This window comes from Scomber japonicus, chromosome 6 (genome assembly GCF_027409825.1).
Source record: "Scomber japonicus isolate fScoJap1 chromosome 6, fScoJap1.pri, whole genome shotgun sequence".
In the NCBI taxonomy this organism is placed as follows: Eukaryota; Metazoa; Chordata; class Actinopteri; order Scombriformes; family Scombridae; genus Scomber; species Scomber japonicus.
The window spans coordinates 12,811,269-12,824,635 of record NC_070583.1 but is presented as its reverse complement, the minus strand read 5'-3'; positions in this window follow the sequence as shown (position 1 = coordinate 12,824,635).

Sequence of the window (13,367 nt, the reverse complement as noted above, 5' to 3'; positions counted from 1 at the left end):
CGTGTTTTTCTTGCTTTGATTGATCTTAGGTATGGATTAACAGACACAAGAAACAGAAATCCAAAGGATAGTGGGAAAGAAGTGAAAACAGTTGTTTCCAACATGGCCCCCCAAGATTTTTACAAGACAAATAAAGAAGCACCAGATATTCAACATAAAAACCAAGTAATACAGAGACAGCTAAAGCAACAATGAATATAATATAAATATAGTGTAAAAAAACAAACTTGGAACTGGCTACATTGTTCACTGGACGCACATTACTTGAATGCACACTGGCCCAGTTATTATACAGTAGTTATGCTGAGAGTGGACCCCTACGGTGGCCGAGACCCGCCATAGTTGCAAATAAAAGTAACGCTGCAAACAAAAACAAACGCTGCTGCATATAAAAGAAACGCTGCAAATAAAAAGACACACCGCAGCAAACAAAAAAAACGCTGCAAATAAAACAAACGCCGCTGCAAATAAAAGAAACACCGCAGCAAACAAAAAAAAAACACCGCAGCATATAATAAAAAAACCAACGATGCAAATAAAAAAAGACAACGGAAGTGGATTACCGGGGACTGTTTTTGCCGAAACACCGGAAGAAGTTGTTGCTTGTACGTGTAAGTCAGGAAAAGACGTAAAAGGGACCGTATATGGTTTGTTATTTGTGTTATTACGTTACGTGTTGGACTAAATACATGGACATATTGAGGAAAGTATTTCGATGTTATGGAAACGGATTTCATATTTCACAAGAATGGATACTTGGCGAGCTGTACAGAAAGTCCTGAGTCATAAGATGATCGTTGTGGATAAAGGGAAGACTTTGAAGGTATGTAGAGATTATAGCTGTTTTTACTTTAGCTGAGTGGCTGAATACTATTACGGCTGTGAGCAACCAATATAATTCGTGAGTGGTCTTGAATGAATCAGGGCAACCTAAGCTTTCTAACAATGTACGGCATGAATAAATATGTTTAAGGGTTGGTGTTTAAAACATTCAGAAGGACTTGTGGCTACCTCCCAACCTACGACCCGTCCCGTAGGCGGAACAGCGTGTTTTAAGTGTCTGCAGTTCCGATCCTCATCCCCATGTTGGCTGAAACAGACAAGTCACCCTCAAACACTACCATTTTCACTTACTTTCTAGTTCGTTTTCCAATTCGTAGTCCTGTTGTTGTTGTTTCTTCTTCCGGTGTTTCGGCAAAAACAGTCCCCGGTAATCCACTTCCGTTGTGTCTTTTTTTATTTGCATCGTTTTTTTTTATTATATGCTGCGGTGTTTTTTTGTTTGCTGCGGTGTTTCTTTTATTTGCAGCAGCGTTTGTTTTTGTTTGCAGCGTTACTTTTATTTGCAGCTATGGCGGGTCTCGGCCACCGTACCTTTGTTATCTTAGAACAATGATAACATTATCAGCTTCTGTTGTTCTATTCTGAGATGCACCGGCAGCAGTCCTACACTTCTGAATTTGTCACTACCAAAATGAGTTTTAGGGCATGCATTCAACAAACACCAAATAATATTTTGTATCACCTGCAAAATAATATAGACATGTCATGTACACCATGGAAGTATGACAGTAAGCCAGCGTGCATGTAACCAGGATCCCAATCATGAAGCAGCTACATTGAATTCAGCCATCGTTAATTTTCTCTGTCTACAGCTGTGATTTTCCTACTGTACAATTTCAAAATGTCTTCTGTGACAAATACCTATGTATCACTGTTTTTCATAGTAAACTTTTTGGGCTAATCTGTGCTGAGTGCTGACATGAACCACAAATTCACTTTGGCACCCAGTTTGTAGCATGCCAATCATGTTAATATGGATTTTTCTTTTTCTTTTGTGCTTGTGCATTCAAAAAAAAAATAAATTATAGTGTCACTTGCCCCTGGAGAAAATGGTTCCCTCCGATGCATTCCCGGTGGGCTCTTGTCATTCACACGCCATTCCTCTGTTGTCTTGTTGGGGTTTCTTTGGATAGGTAAGTAAGACAAACTGTAGAATGGTATTGTAAGGTCTTGCTAGGATGTAATTTTAGTTAATCAAAAAGGAACATGTTTAAATCTACCCACCCTCATGTCTGTATGCTCCCAAACTGTATAGGCTTGCACACTCTCAGAAGTGATTTGTGCTGTTCACTAAGCAGTCCTTAAGCAGACAGAACATGGCTATAGGTATCTGTCTCTTTCCTGGGAATGGGACTGAGGGAGAATCATGGTAGTCTCTTCCAGCTTCCCCTCAGACATTTACAGGGATATCACATATTTTGAGACTCAATCTTTTGACTGATATCTTTGAGGACTTCAGTGGCAGCTGTGCTCTAAGCAGTTAACTGCAGCCACTATTTTAGGTTATTGACTGGTTATCTCTGTGTGTGTCCTAAGCATCCCATCCATCTTTATGTTTCTTTAATTGCCCTGCAACCGGGAACTTGACAAGGATCCTGCTATGTGTTGTTACTGGAAATGGTGATAAATAAACCTGATCGACTATCCCATTGATTACTTGTCACATACCTCTGTTGACGAGACTGGCGCAATGGGAACATCACATGAAATTGATGGGGATGAGTTCGTATCACGAGTCATATATGTTTGTGTGTGTGTGTGTAGTTAAGGTCCTCTCATCAAGCAGTCCTTAGGATAAATATGTCCATGGCCAACACCATCTCTATCAATACTACTTTCACAAATGATCTCAGGAGCGCATCGTAATCTGTATTGCATGCTGGATACTGAGTCCAGAAGCAGTTGTTAAAATGCACTTTACTTCAGTACAAGTCAGGACTGCTCATTAATCAGTCACATGTTGCCTTTTCAGTTTATTCATTTGATCCATACCAAGTCCAAATAATAAATAATACATTTTATTTGATGCCGCCTTTCAAGTCACCCAAGGTCACCTTACAGAGAATAAAACAGAATAAAACAACAAACATTATTAAAACCAGGATATGGATCAAATGATGAAACCCCCTGCAAATCAGTGAGACGTGTCTCTGCTCCATACAGTGATGACATGGGGGATTTAGAATGTGGCTGTTTGTTTGACAAGGACTTTTCATCATCTATTCATTCATTTTGATAGGGCTTAAGTTTGGAAATTGCATGACCACAAACTCATCCGAATATCACTTCAGTTATCTCTACAGTATATTTCAAACACAGCATGATTGTAACCACTAGAGGGTGGTATAATATAAAGAATTTCCAGCAACAGGCTTATCTTTTAACATGGGCTCAACCTCATGCATCAAGCAGAGCATGCACTGATTAAGACTCGTATCACATTAAGTGCTCTAGGCGCTTTGTGTTTAACGGTGTTAATGTTTGGTATGATTTGGAAAAATGCAAATAAGAATTGTTTAAATATGTTTGTGACTTGACAATGTTTTTCTTTGTCGCCTTATTCAACCACCCACAAATAAAAGTAAGATACAATACATATTTTTTTCGAGTTAAAAAAAAAAAAATATATATATATAGGCTATATATATATATATATATATATATATATATATATATATATATATATATATTCCTTTTCCTCCTGTTATGCTCTGAACACATTTCTGCTAAACATTATATTGCATTGGAGTTTCGACAGAATAATTCTTATTAGGAGCGTGAAATATTCACGTGGGTCAAAAGTCTTTGATTTCGTCATAGGAAAAACAGCATTCGACCAAATTATACAAACATGCGTTGATATAACATTTGGTAAACTCATTTCTAATTTCCACAAACAAGGAGCACGAGGTTTATGTGTTTATATTTTCTTTATGGTTGCAGGCTTTTGGATTCTGCAATTATCTTTAAAGTCTTAGAGGCTTTAAAGGCTGTAAGAGTCATCAGTGTTCAGTGTGTCTTATACTTATTTATGTGTTTATTACATATGTTTTTTACATATTAAACTGACAAGCCTTTTTTAATTCACTTCTTAATGTATTATCTGATGTTGAAAATACTATAAAATGACATCTAATAAATAAAATCGAATGTAGCCTTATGTTGAAGATATCGGTTTGGTTGTTAGAAATACTTCCTCTTATAGTCTTTTTGCTTCATGCTGTCTGCTTTAAAACTACTTATTTTACTGTAACAGCAATAATATCAAGAAGAAGGAGTCTCTTCTCCGTCACATATGATTTCATGGCATTAGCTGTGCAGTGAAAGCTTTCACTGCATTTGATTGGGTCGATAATTCTCCACACAGGGGCAGCACGCACTGTGTCACATAAAACGTTGCAGATTTTCACACTGCAACAAAAAGCGGGAAGAGCAAGTAATCATTGCAATAGTCTATTTATCAGACAGGTGTGGTAAATAGTCAAAGTAAACTGTAAAAGTAAAGCTGACTATGCGTTCTTAATATTTGAAGCAAAGCAGTAAATGACTCAAATTCAAATAGCCAAAATGGGGGCCTGTGCAGTGTTGACACTGGGCCTTTGTTATTATTGTTACTGTACATGTATGTCTCTGATTTTTAAAATATTTCTATGACTTATAATGTTATTATTACGCTATTATTATTATTATTATCATCATTATTATCATCATTGTTAAATATACTTACCTTATTTTTGACCTTAAATGAAAGATTTCTGATTGGAAGTTTGTTGTGTTGAAGTATTCTAGCCTATGCATTAACTAAGTTAACATCACATAATATAACATCCTCATTTAACTTCTTTTATTTAGTTTTATTAAACACGTTTGGTCAGACAAAGCCATGATAAATATCTCTGTTGATCACTTGATTGATTACCTTGCTCAAAGGTCACGCGGGCGCTGGTAATTTCCTTGTGCCGGAGGCTCCCTTTTCACTTTTAGTCTGCCTCGACAGCTCCCAATAGCCTACAGATTATGTTATTTTTTAACCCCTTAACAACTGAATATGCTATTACTATAATACAGCAAAATCTATCAGAGCATTTCTGTTTCAGTGCAGTTTTTTTTAAACATTTTAAACAATATTGAATTTGACTCCTTTTTTAACCGATATCTGAATGTGCATTAAAGATCAGAAGTGAGGCAATCTTTTAGTTTATACTTGCAACTGTGGGGGGCTCGAACCCAATTAATTTCTAATAATTACAACCCACGGGGCCGCGGGGATCTCTGCGCCGCTCCGCCCTGCCACCGGGTTCAGCGTATCATAATAAAATATGTATTGAGAGAGTGCTTCAGAGGAGAGAAGAGACCAAGTAACAGTGAGTTATTGCGGTGAATGAAAACTGTTTCCATTTAGGCTAATTGAGCGCGCCGCCCGAAGCTCTTGGTGTGTGTGTGTGTGTGTGTGTGTGTGTGTGTGTGTATATAGGTGTGTGTGTGTGTGTGTGTGCGTGCGTGCGCGCGCGCGCGTGTAGGTGCTTACGCGCAGCGCGCCACCTTCTAGACACGGTGTGCAGGCGCAACTCACTTAATAGCACCATTTATGTCATTACAGTAGAGGTAGAGTGAGGTACAACCACAATAAAGAATCAGTATTAACCTCCCATAACTCGACTATTTAAATGAGGAATAGCGAATTTAAGATGTTCCAGTTTCGTGGAGTTTAGTCTACTTTTTGGACACGGAGTTACGTCTTAAAACTATGTCAACTAGATGATAAAATTACTGTGTGAATAAGTCGAACACAAACCTATTGAGTTGATGTTTGTATGATTATACAGAAATCCTATATTTTTCATTTTCCACTCTGCACAGAAATTTAAGCCATGCTTTTTTCTCAGAGAAAATCGTGCAGTATACACTGGAAGTCAGTGTGGTCGGTATGGTTTTCTAATTGTTCACAGTGCAGAAATAGAGAGTTTTTATCTGCGTTGAAATTGGCCTTGCCTTTAGGCTATTACCATATGGCATGCTTTGGTTTTAGTCTACCATTATAGTCGATTTCCCCCCCCTTGACATGGCATGATGTCACGACTTCAATCAGTTTCAACACACTATAGAATCGATAGCACGAGTTCACAACCCATTTAAGAGTTCATCTGCAAGGTCAGCATGATCTCATGCGAGTCTAATTAATTGCCAATTACCTTAATTATACACTGTCTCTATTTGGGAACATTATGCAACACCTTTATGATATCCATGCGTGGACTGATAGGTGGATGATGTCTTTACAATATTTTCTTTTTCCCATAAGAATGCTCTCTTTAGGTAGATGGTAAACCGTGATTTGCTGTTTTTGTATGTGGCTGGCACTCCATTTCTCTGATATATGACTCAGTATCTAAATATGCCTGTATAAAATGTTTATGTGATAACAGCAGACATGCAATGATTTTATTGACTTTTAGTGCCTGCATGGCATGCATTTATGAGTGTGGCCCTTTTCTTAAAATCCAGAGCGAAAAAAGTTTATTCAAACATTATTCCACCCGCTGAGATGAAGGTTTGGACAAAGTCTTTTTTTCCCCTCTTTTCTTTCTTGATGGAGCCGTTCTCCGTCCAAGTGAAATCAAGTGAAAACATCCGTTTCGAGCCTTCAGCAATTACGAAGTGATGAAATGTACGCACTGCAACAGAAACGTCTCAAACGGGCATTAATACTAAGCACTTAACATATTAATAATTGTCAGCACAAAGAGAGAGAGAGAGAGAGAGGGAGAGAACCTGGGCACTCTCATATTAGAGCTGTCAGTCGGGTGCCCAAGCGAGAGAGGGAGGGGGAGAAAGTTTTTCATTCATTTTCCAGTGCTCGGTATAATGGTAAAAAACACAATTAAAATATATAAAATCTTTAATGACTACACCCAGCGTTGGTAATTTAAGTGAACATTGATTAATGTGACTTCATTTAAAGAGAAAAGGTGCACAGGAAGGATTGAGAATAAGAATAGTTATAATTAATGTCCTCAGCACTCGGTAGATCCGGGGTGCTGACTGCACTGCAAGAAATATCAATTTTAACAGAGTTTTATTCAGTGTTCAGCCCCTCATAAAGTTTTTGTTTAAAAATGTCATATCGTGTATCAATTGCATAACGTAGATCATGCAGTTTTAATCTCTAGATTTCCCTTTAATCTGATTATGTTCTGTAGAGAGTTGCTTTTTCCTGCTTTCTTTAAAAAAAATGTTTTGTCGAAGAGAATCCCTGAAACAAGTCAATACTGAGACAAGAGCGTCTTAATCACAAAGTTTTCTCACGTGTTTTATAAACCACAAAACACCACTGGATCCGATGCAACAACAGCATTGGATATTTTTTGCAGTGTGCCCCTCTCACTCGCTCTCTTACAAGGATTGTTTTTTTTTTTTTTAAATCTAACACGAAAAGGAGATGTCCACGATTCACCCATCTTAACCACATCAGGTTATTGTCAAAGTGATAAATCGTCCCAAACTTTTTCTGGCACTTGCTGCTGGTAGATTTGGAGCTGTGCGCATGTGCGAAGGTGTCCAGACTGACAATGCTGGAGAGATAGCGCGTTTGGATTGAGAAACCCAGAGAAAAAGGACAGAGAAAAAACAAAAAGGAGGAAAAAAGATCCAAGAAAAAATCCAAACAAACCCACGCCGAGAGACTGGCACCATGAGGTCCAAAGGCAGGGCACGGAAACTGGCCACGAGTAGGTGCAACATCCCTTTCTTTTTTTCCTTTTAAAACATGCCATCTTATATACCTTTTAGACTGTCGGCTGTTATCACTGCGTCTATTAATAGTTTCTGTTGCGATTTAATTTCCACCAGAGATCCATAATCCTCACTTTCACTTGTAAAGAGTGACAAAAAGTGTGATGTTGTCGCGAGTTTTATAAAAAAAGAGAAAAATATCAGCGCTGTCACACGAAAAGTCTAAACTTTAAAGTTGAGAGAGCGATGGGGGAACTTTCTGCAAGGCGTCCGCTCCAGCATTGGAATTGCTCGTTGCATGTAGTGGGCGCTGTAGTGTAGTATGGTAGGTAACAAATCCCATGTCCTGTGCATCGGCAGTTGTATTGCAAGCGCTGCGCACTGCTGCTGCTGCTGCTGCTGTTGCGGGCTGCTGGTCACTTCAATTTTCGGGGAGCAACTTGGAAATGGCAGGTTGAAGGAGAGAAATAAGGAGAAAACGAGGATTTAGACAGGCATGGCAAATGTTTCAGTAAAGGAGATCTTGTTTAATCCTGTTTGTGAATGTGAGTCATGCAGTTAATTCTTATCAATGAGTAATGTGTGTTGATTGTTAAATTATATGGCTCTTTTGGGGGGGAAAAAAGCCTACTTGTTTGATGTTTGAAGTCTTTTGATAGGATTGTTACAGTTTACAGACTTTTGGTTTCGTTTAATTTGATTATTGCAGGACGTAAGCTTCTTACTCCAGTGTTAAAAAAAATGAATTCATAATAAAAATTATTACTCCAAATATTCAGTGAGGTTGATTAAACCGAGTGTATTATTGAAACGCTCTTGTCATTAAATCGATTTAATTACGTGGACGCAATCAACTATAAGAATTTATGCAAGGAGATGATGGATATAGCTATTCATGCATTGATCTGCTTCAATAAATTATCACGGATTATATCTTTTTCCCTAAAGCTGTTTCAATCAAGCTCCAGTCCACATGGTATACTTTCATTTTATATTAGTGTTTTGTGAATTTCTGTGCTGTGTTGCCTTTTATTTGGGGGTTGACTCTTACTTTTAATTGTTGAGGGATTGTAAATAGCGCACCATTGATATAGAAGTGCAATAGAAATTTATTAGTATTTATTGGGTATTATTCGGAGAAATTTAGTAAAGGGGTTCAACACAAGAAAGTCAGCAGTGTAATAATCCAGGCCTTTGATATATTGGTGGTTGCATGATTTTATATGAAGGGCGTTATGAATTTGATGAGTTTCAGTCATCTCTGTGAACAATGTCTCCATCGCGTTTTGCAAACAGACGTGTTTAGTTTATTTACAGCTAAATAAACTTAATAAAACAAAATAGTGTAGCTGCAACATACTGTATGTCTAAAATCATCTGGACAGTTCAGGCTAGTGAGCAGCAGGCTGTGAAGTCAAAGGTTGCTTTTTATTACAATATAATACCAACATCCTGATGAAGTTCAATAAACGTATCAAGTGTATATTTCTACTGTATTGTGATTCTGTAAATGTTTAGAAAATACTGCTATGCAGTAAGGAAAAGGGTACACACACACACACACACACACACACACACACACACTCTCTCTCTCACTCACACACACACGCACGCACGCACACACACACACACATACACACACACACACACACACACACACACACACACACACACACACACACACCACCACCACCACCATTTTTATTATCATCATCAACAGAAGAGATAACAATTGCTTTTCTTGGTAAAGTTCCTCCAGGTCTCTCTTGACAGTGAAACGCATAACTTTTTTTCCCTTTTTTTTCAATACAATTTTTATTACTGGGAACAAGCAATAATTGCACCAGCCCCCCTCTTTATTTTCTAACAATTACAGTCATTCTGAGAATATTGGAAGGAAAGTTCGTTTTGTATTTAAAGATTATTAATATCCTGGACTTGGAAGAGGAGGCTTTCTACATCTTAAGTCAGGGAGAATGTTCTGTGTCCCAGGAGGAGCGGACCCGCTCTGGCCCCCAGCCAGGTCTGCACAGTGTCAACAGTGAATATTTAAATTCCCAGACCTCTCATAAGGGCTCTGCTGGTAAATGCGTTCAGTGTGTGCCTCCCGCCTGTCCAGAGAAGTCGTGTTAAAACACGGGCATGTACGGGGCCTCTTTGCAGAACAGTCGTGTGATAAAAAAGGGGGTGGATGTAATAGAGGGGGTGATGGAGAGGTGGTAAACGTAAGAGTGATTGATGGAGGCTGACTGATTAGTCCGCACGTCCAGATGTAATGTGGTGCGCCACAAAAACTCGCTTTTGCTTCCCAACTAAGTATAGACAAGGCGTGCAGGCCGCACCCCGTGGTGAATTGTGGGCTACAGAAAGATGGGGGGTGATGGGGGGGTGATCCACAGGCCTAATTAAAGGTCCACTTAGCATAGTTGTGTCTCAATAAAACCTCTTGATTATAATGTGTTTTGATGTATTTGATAATTTGTTGGAAATAATCAAAATGTCGATTAATCTCGTATAACCGATTTAGAGTAATTTGGGATTTACAGACCCTTAGCATGTAAATCTAAATTCTGGAAAAATATAGACATAAAGAAAAGCTCCAGGAAATTATTTGGAAGCTAAACAAGCAGCAGTGGAGCGTTCCAAAGCAGTTTTCGTCCCAAGGCACACACGTGTGCACTTGATAATAATTTTTCACATTTAACACAATATTTTGTCAATCATCACTCATTGATCCTCATGTCTCCAGTCATAGGCTGTCACTTTTTAGATGCATATATTTTACAAATTGACGCCCCTTATTGGCACGCGAGAACCTGCTTGGGGGCGTGCGTGTGAGATGGAGCGAGAGAGAGAGCGCGCGCACGGGAGAGAGAGCGAGAGAGAGAGACAGAGAGAGAGAGAGGCCTCGTGAGTCTCGGTGTCTCGCAGTCTGTCAGCGCCTCTCCTCTCCGGAGCTGAGAAGTGCGTCGTCCTCCTCACATTGTGCAATGGGCCATGCATCTCGCGTTTGTCTGGCGGAGCTCATTAAAACGGTTAATAGATCGGCCCATTTAAAAGGTGAGAGGGAGCGGGCCGGCGCGAGGAAAGTGAAATAGAGACCCCATTAAACAGCCCTTGTTGTCCCGAAGCGGCGCTCTTTGCCTGCGCTCCGCTTGGTGCCAAAGCTCCGTATACAAATGTCCCATATCTCCTTCAATAATATACTGGGTCAAGAATCATGGTTCATGCACTCATGTTAATCGTTGCTTTGAACTTCAGATGCGCATAAATTATCATTCAACGATTCAGTCAAACAAAATTCATGTGTTTGAAATGTGTACTTGTTCTTGCATTGGGTCCAATGTGACAACTAAGTCTACTACCGCGAGTTAATAAAAAGAGGCACATCATAAAACAGAATCAAAGCAGATGATTACAATCCAGTTCTACATAAACAATCTTAAAATGAGATGATTTATATCGGAAACAAAAGTAATTGCTTTCACATCACTGGCAGGTCCAACTTTAAAATGTATGTTCTTTATTTTTAGGCCTCAATGCAACATTCAGTTTCTTGCTTATGATTTATTTTTCCAGTTTCCATTTGCTTTAAATGAACATTTGTGTGTGAAATTCCCACTTGAACCTGAAGAAACATGTGCACCTCTATACTGTAGGCACATGGAATACCTGTTGTTATATGAATAGGTGTAAAAGGTTTCTGTGAGTTGCTTTAGAAAGACTAAATAGTTCTACTTCACAGTCATGTCTGTGTAACAATTATGCGATCAGTCCACAGAGGGTTAAAACAGTGAACAAGCACATTTATGAACATGCAGCACAGCATTTCTGCTTGTTATAGTAGCCTCTAATGGAAATGCTTGTCAGACCAGGTGTAAAGCATATTGCACATACACAGTCTCACACCCATGCAGCCGTTATGGGTTCTAAGGTATGTGTGTGTGTGTATGTTGGTGGGGATGGGTGGTGTGGGGGCAGGTTGACTATGACCCAGGCCTACTCATCTATCAACGCCCCCGTCTGTCTGACATGTCGTCCACTTTCCTCCTCACTTACGACGGGAGGAGGCTTTCTCTCCCCCTCCCTCTTTCAGAAAACGGCTCTTTTGGAAGGTCTCTGATGTTAATGAGTCGTCCAGTACTCGGTCTCAGGGCTGTAAACAGAGAACTGACGAGGTTAGTGGTTTGTTTATGCACTGTTGTCACCCGCTTGAAGGATGGCCCCTGTCCCAAGCAACTAGGAGCTTCCAGGCCTCGTCATAGGTCCCCACTCAGGCCCTGACATGGCGGCCCCTGGCCCAAGGGGCTGCTGTCTCTGCTCCCTCTTATCCAACTGTGCTCCCTGCTCTCCCCCCATCTCAGTCCATCATGTATGTGAGGAATTTTATAATGTATAAAAGCACACAGAAAAGAATTCGTTTTCGAATGCTGCTCTGGTGTCAGCTGAAAAAGCAAGAGCACATAGTTATGCTGTCATTGTGTGTTACACTTACAGGCATAGCAGTAGTGTTTGTATGTTGATGGTGGTGTGCAAGTGTGTGTGTGTTGTTATTTAGGGGGGGTGCTATGGTGCAGCGAACCAGACAGGGCAGTGTGGGAACACCAAAGGATGGATGGATGGAGGGAGGGTCGGGGTGAGCGGGGGGTGGGGGTGGGTGGGGGGGGTGTGCAGCAACATGTCAAGCCTGGGAACCGCTGTGTGTTTACCACTGGGAAACAGTACCAACACAGAACAATGAGCGAGCCTTACCCCTTCTAAATAAAAAAAGGCATTTCTGCTTTCTTCTCCCTCCTAAAGGTCATGGAGTTAGAGATAGGGAGTCCACACAAAAGCCTCCAGTCTGTCGGCAGTCTGGTCTTGCCCAGTACGGTGCCAAGGCTGAGGTCATTATCAACAGAGCAGTCCCAAGCTAAGCATATTTTTATAGGTTGTGTGTGTGTGTGTGTGTGTGTGTGTGTGTGTTTGGAAGGGAGGTGAGCATGTGTGTATGTGCTTATTTGGTCGGGCTGAGTGTGTGCGTGCAAGTTTGAGTGCATATGCACAAAACAAAGGCACTCTGCAGAGTATATGGCGCAGTTGTCAAATTTGTGACATGCCGCCATTTTCTCATCACAAATTGGTCTGAGATAAATGGCATTTTGCTGAGTTGAAAAGTTTACCCAGACATCAAACTGATTTGTGTCGTTATGATGTCTGAGGAGTTATAATGTCAACAGATTGCTGATGGTGCGGTTCGCCCGGTCTATTAATGAGGCAGTGTGAAGTTAGCACTCCTCTGTGTGCTCAGGGGGGAAAAAAGATGTCTGTTAGCTAATTAAAGAAACTCAATCATTTTATACTCAAATCAATTACCTGGAGCAGGTGGTAGAAACAGGGCCCGACACTCTGGCCTCATGTCTCACATCTACCCGAAGTCACTTTACTACATTGTTAAGTGCTTTTATGGGGAGAAAGACTAAACAAGAAGCTTGATATGACTTCATGCTGGCTGCCAATCTTTGCGTCCTACACTCTACTGTAGACAACACACACAGTGTTGCAATATATTTGGCAAACAGTTTCCAGAATGCAGTATGATTAGAGACTTTCCTTAAACATGTAGGATGTTGAGAAAGTCTGGTCAATGGTGTTTTGTTTTATTTATTTTTAATTACCACCATTTACTGTCTTGCTTATTTCTCACCCAGTAACCCTGAGTGAAAATAAGTTTATACAAAAAAACTGACTAAGCAATTATATCACAGTTTCTCATATTTAGTGACCTTTAACTCATTTTATATATCACCTAA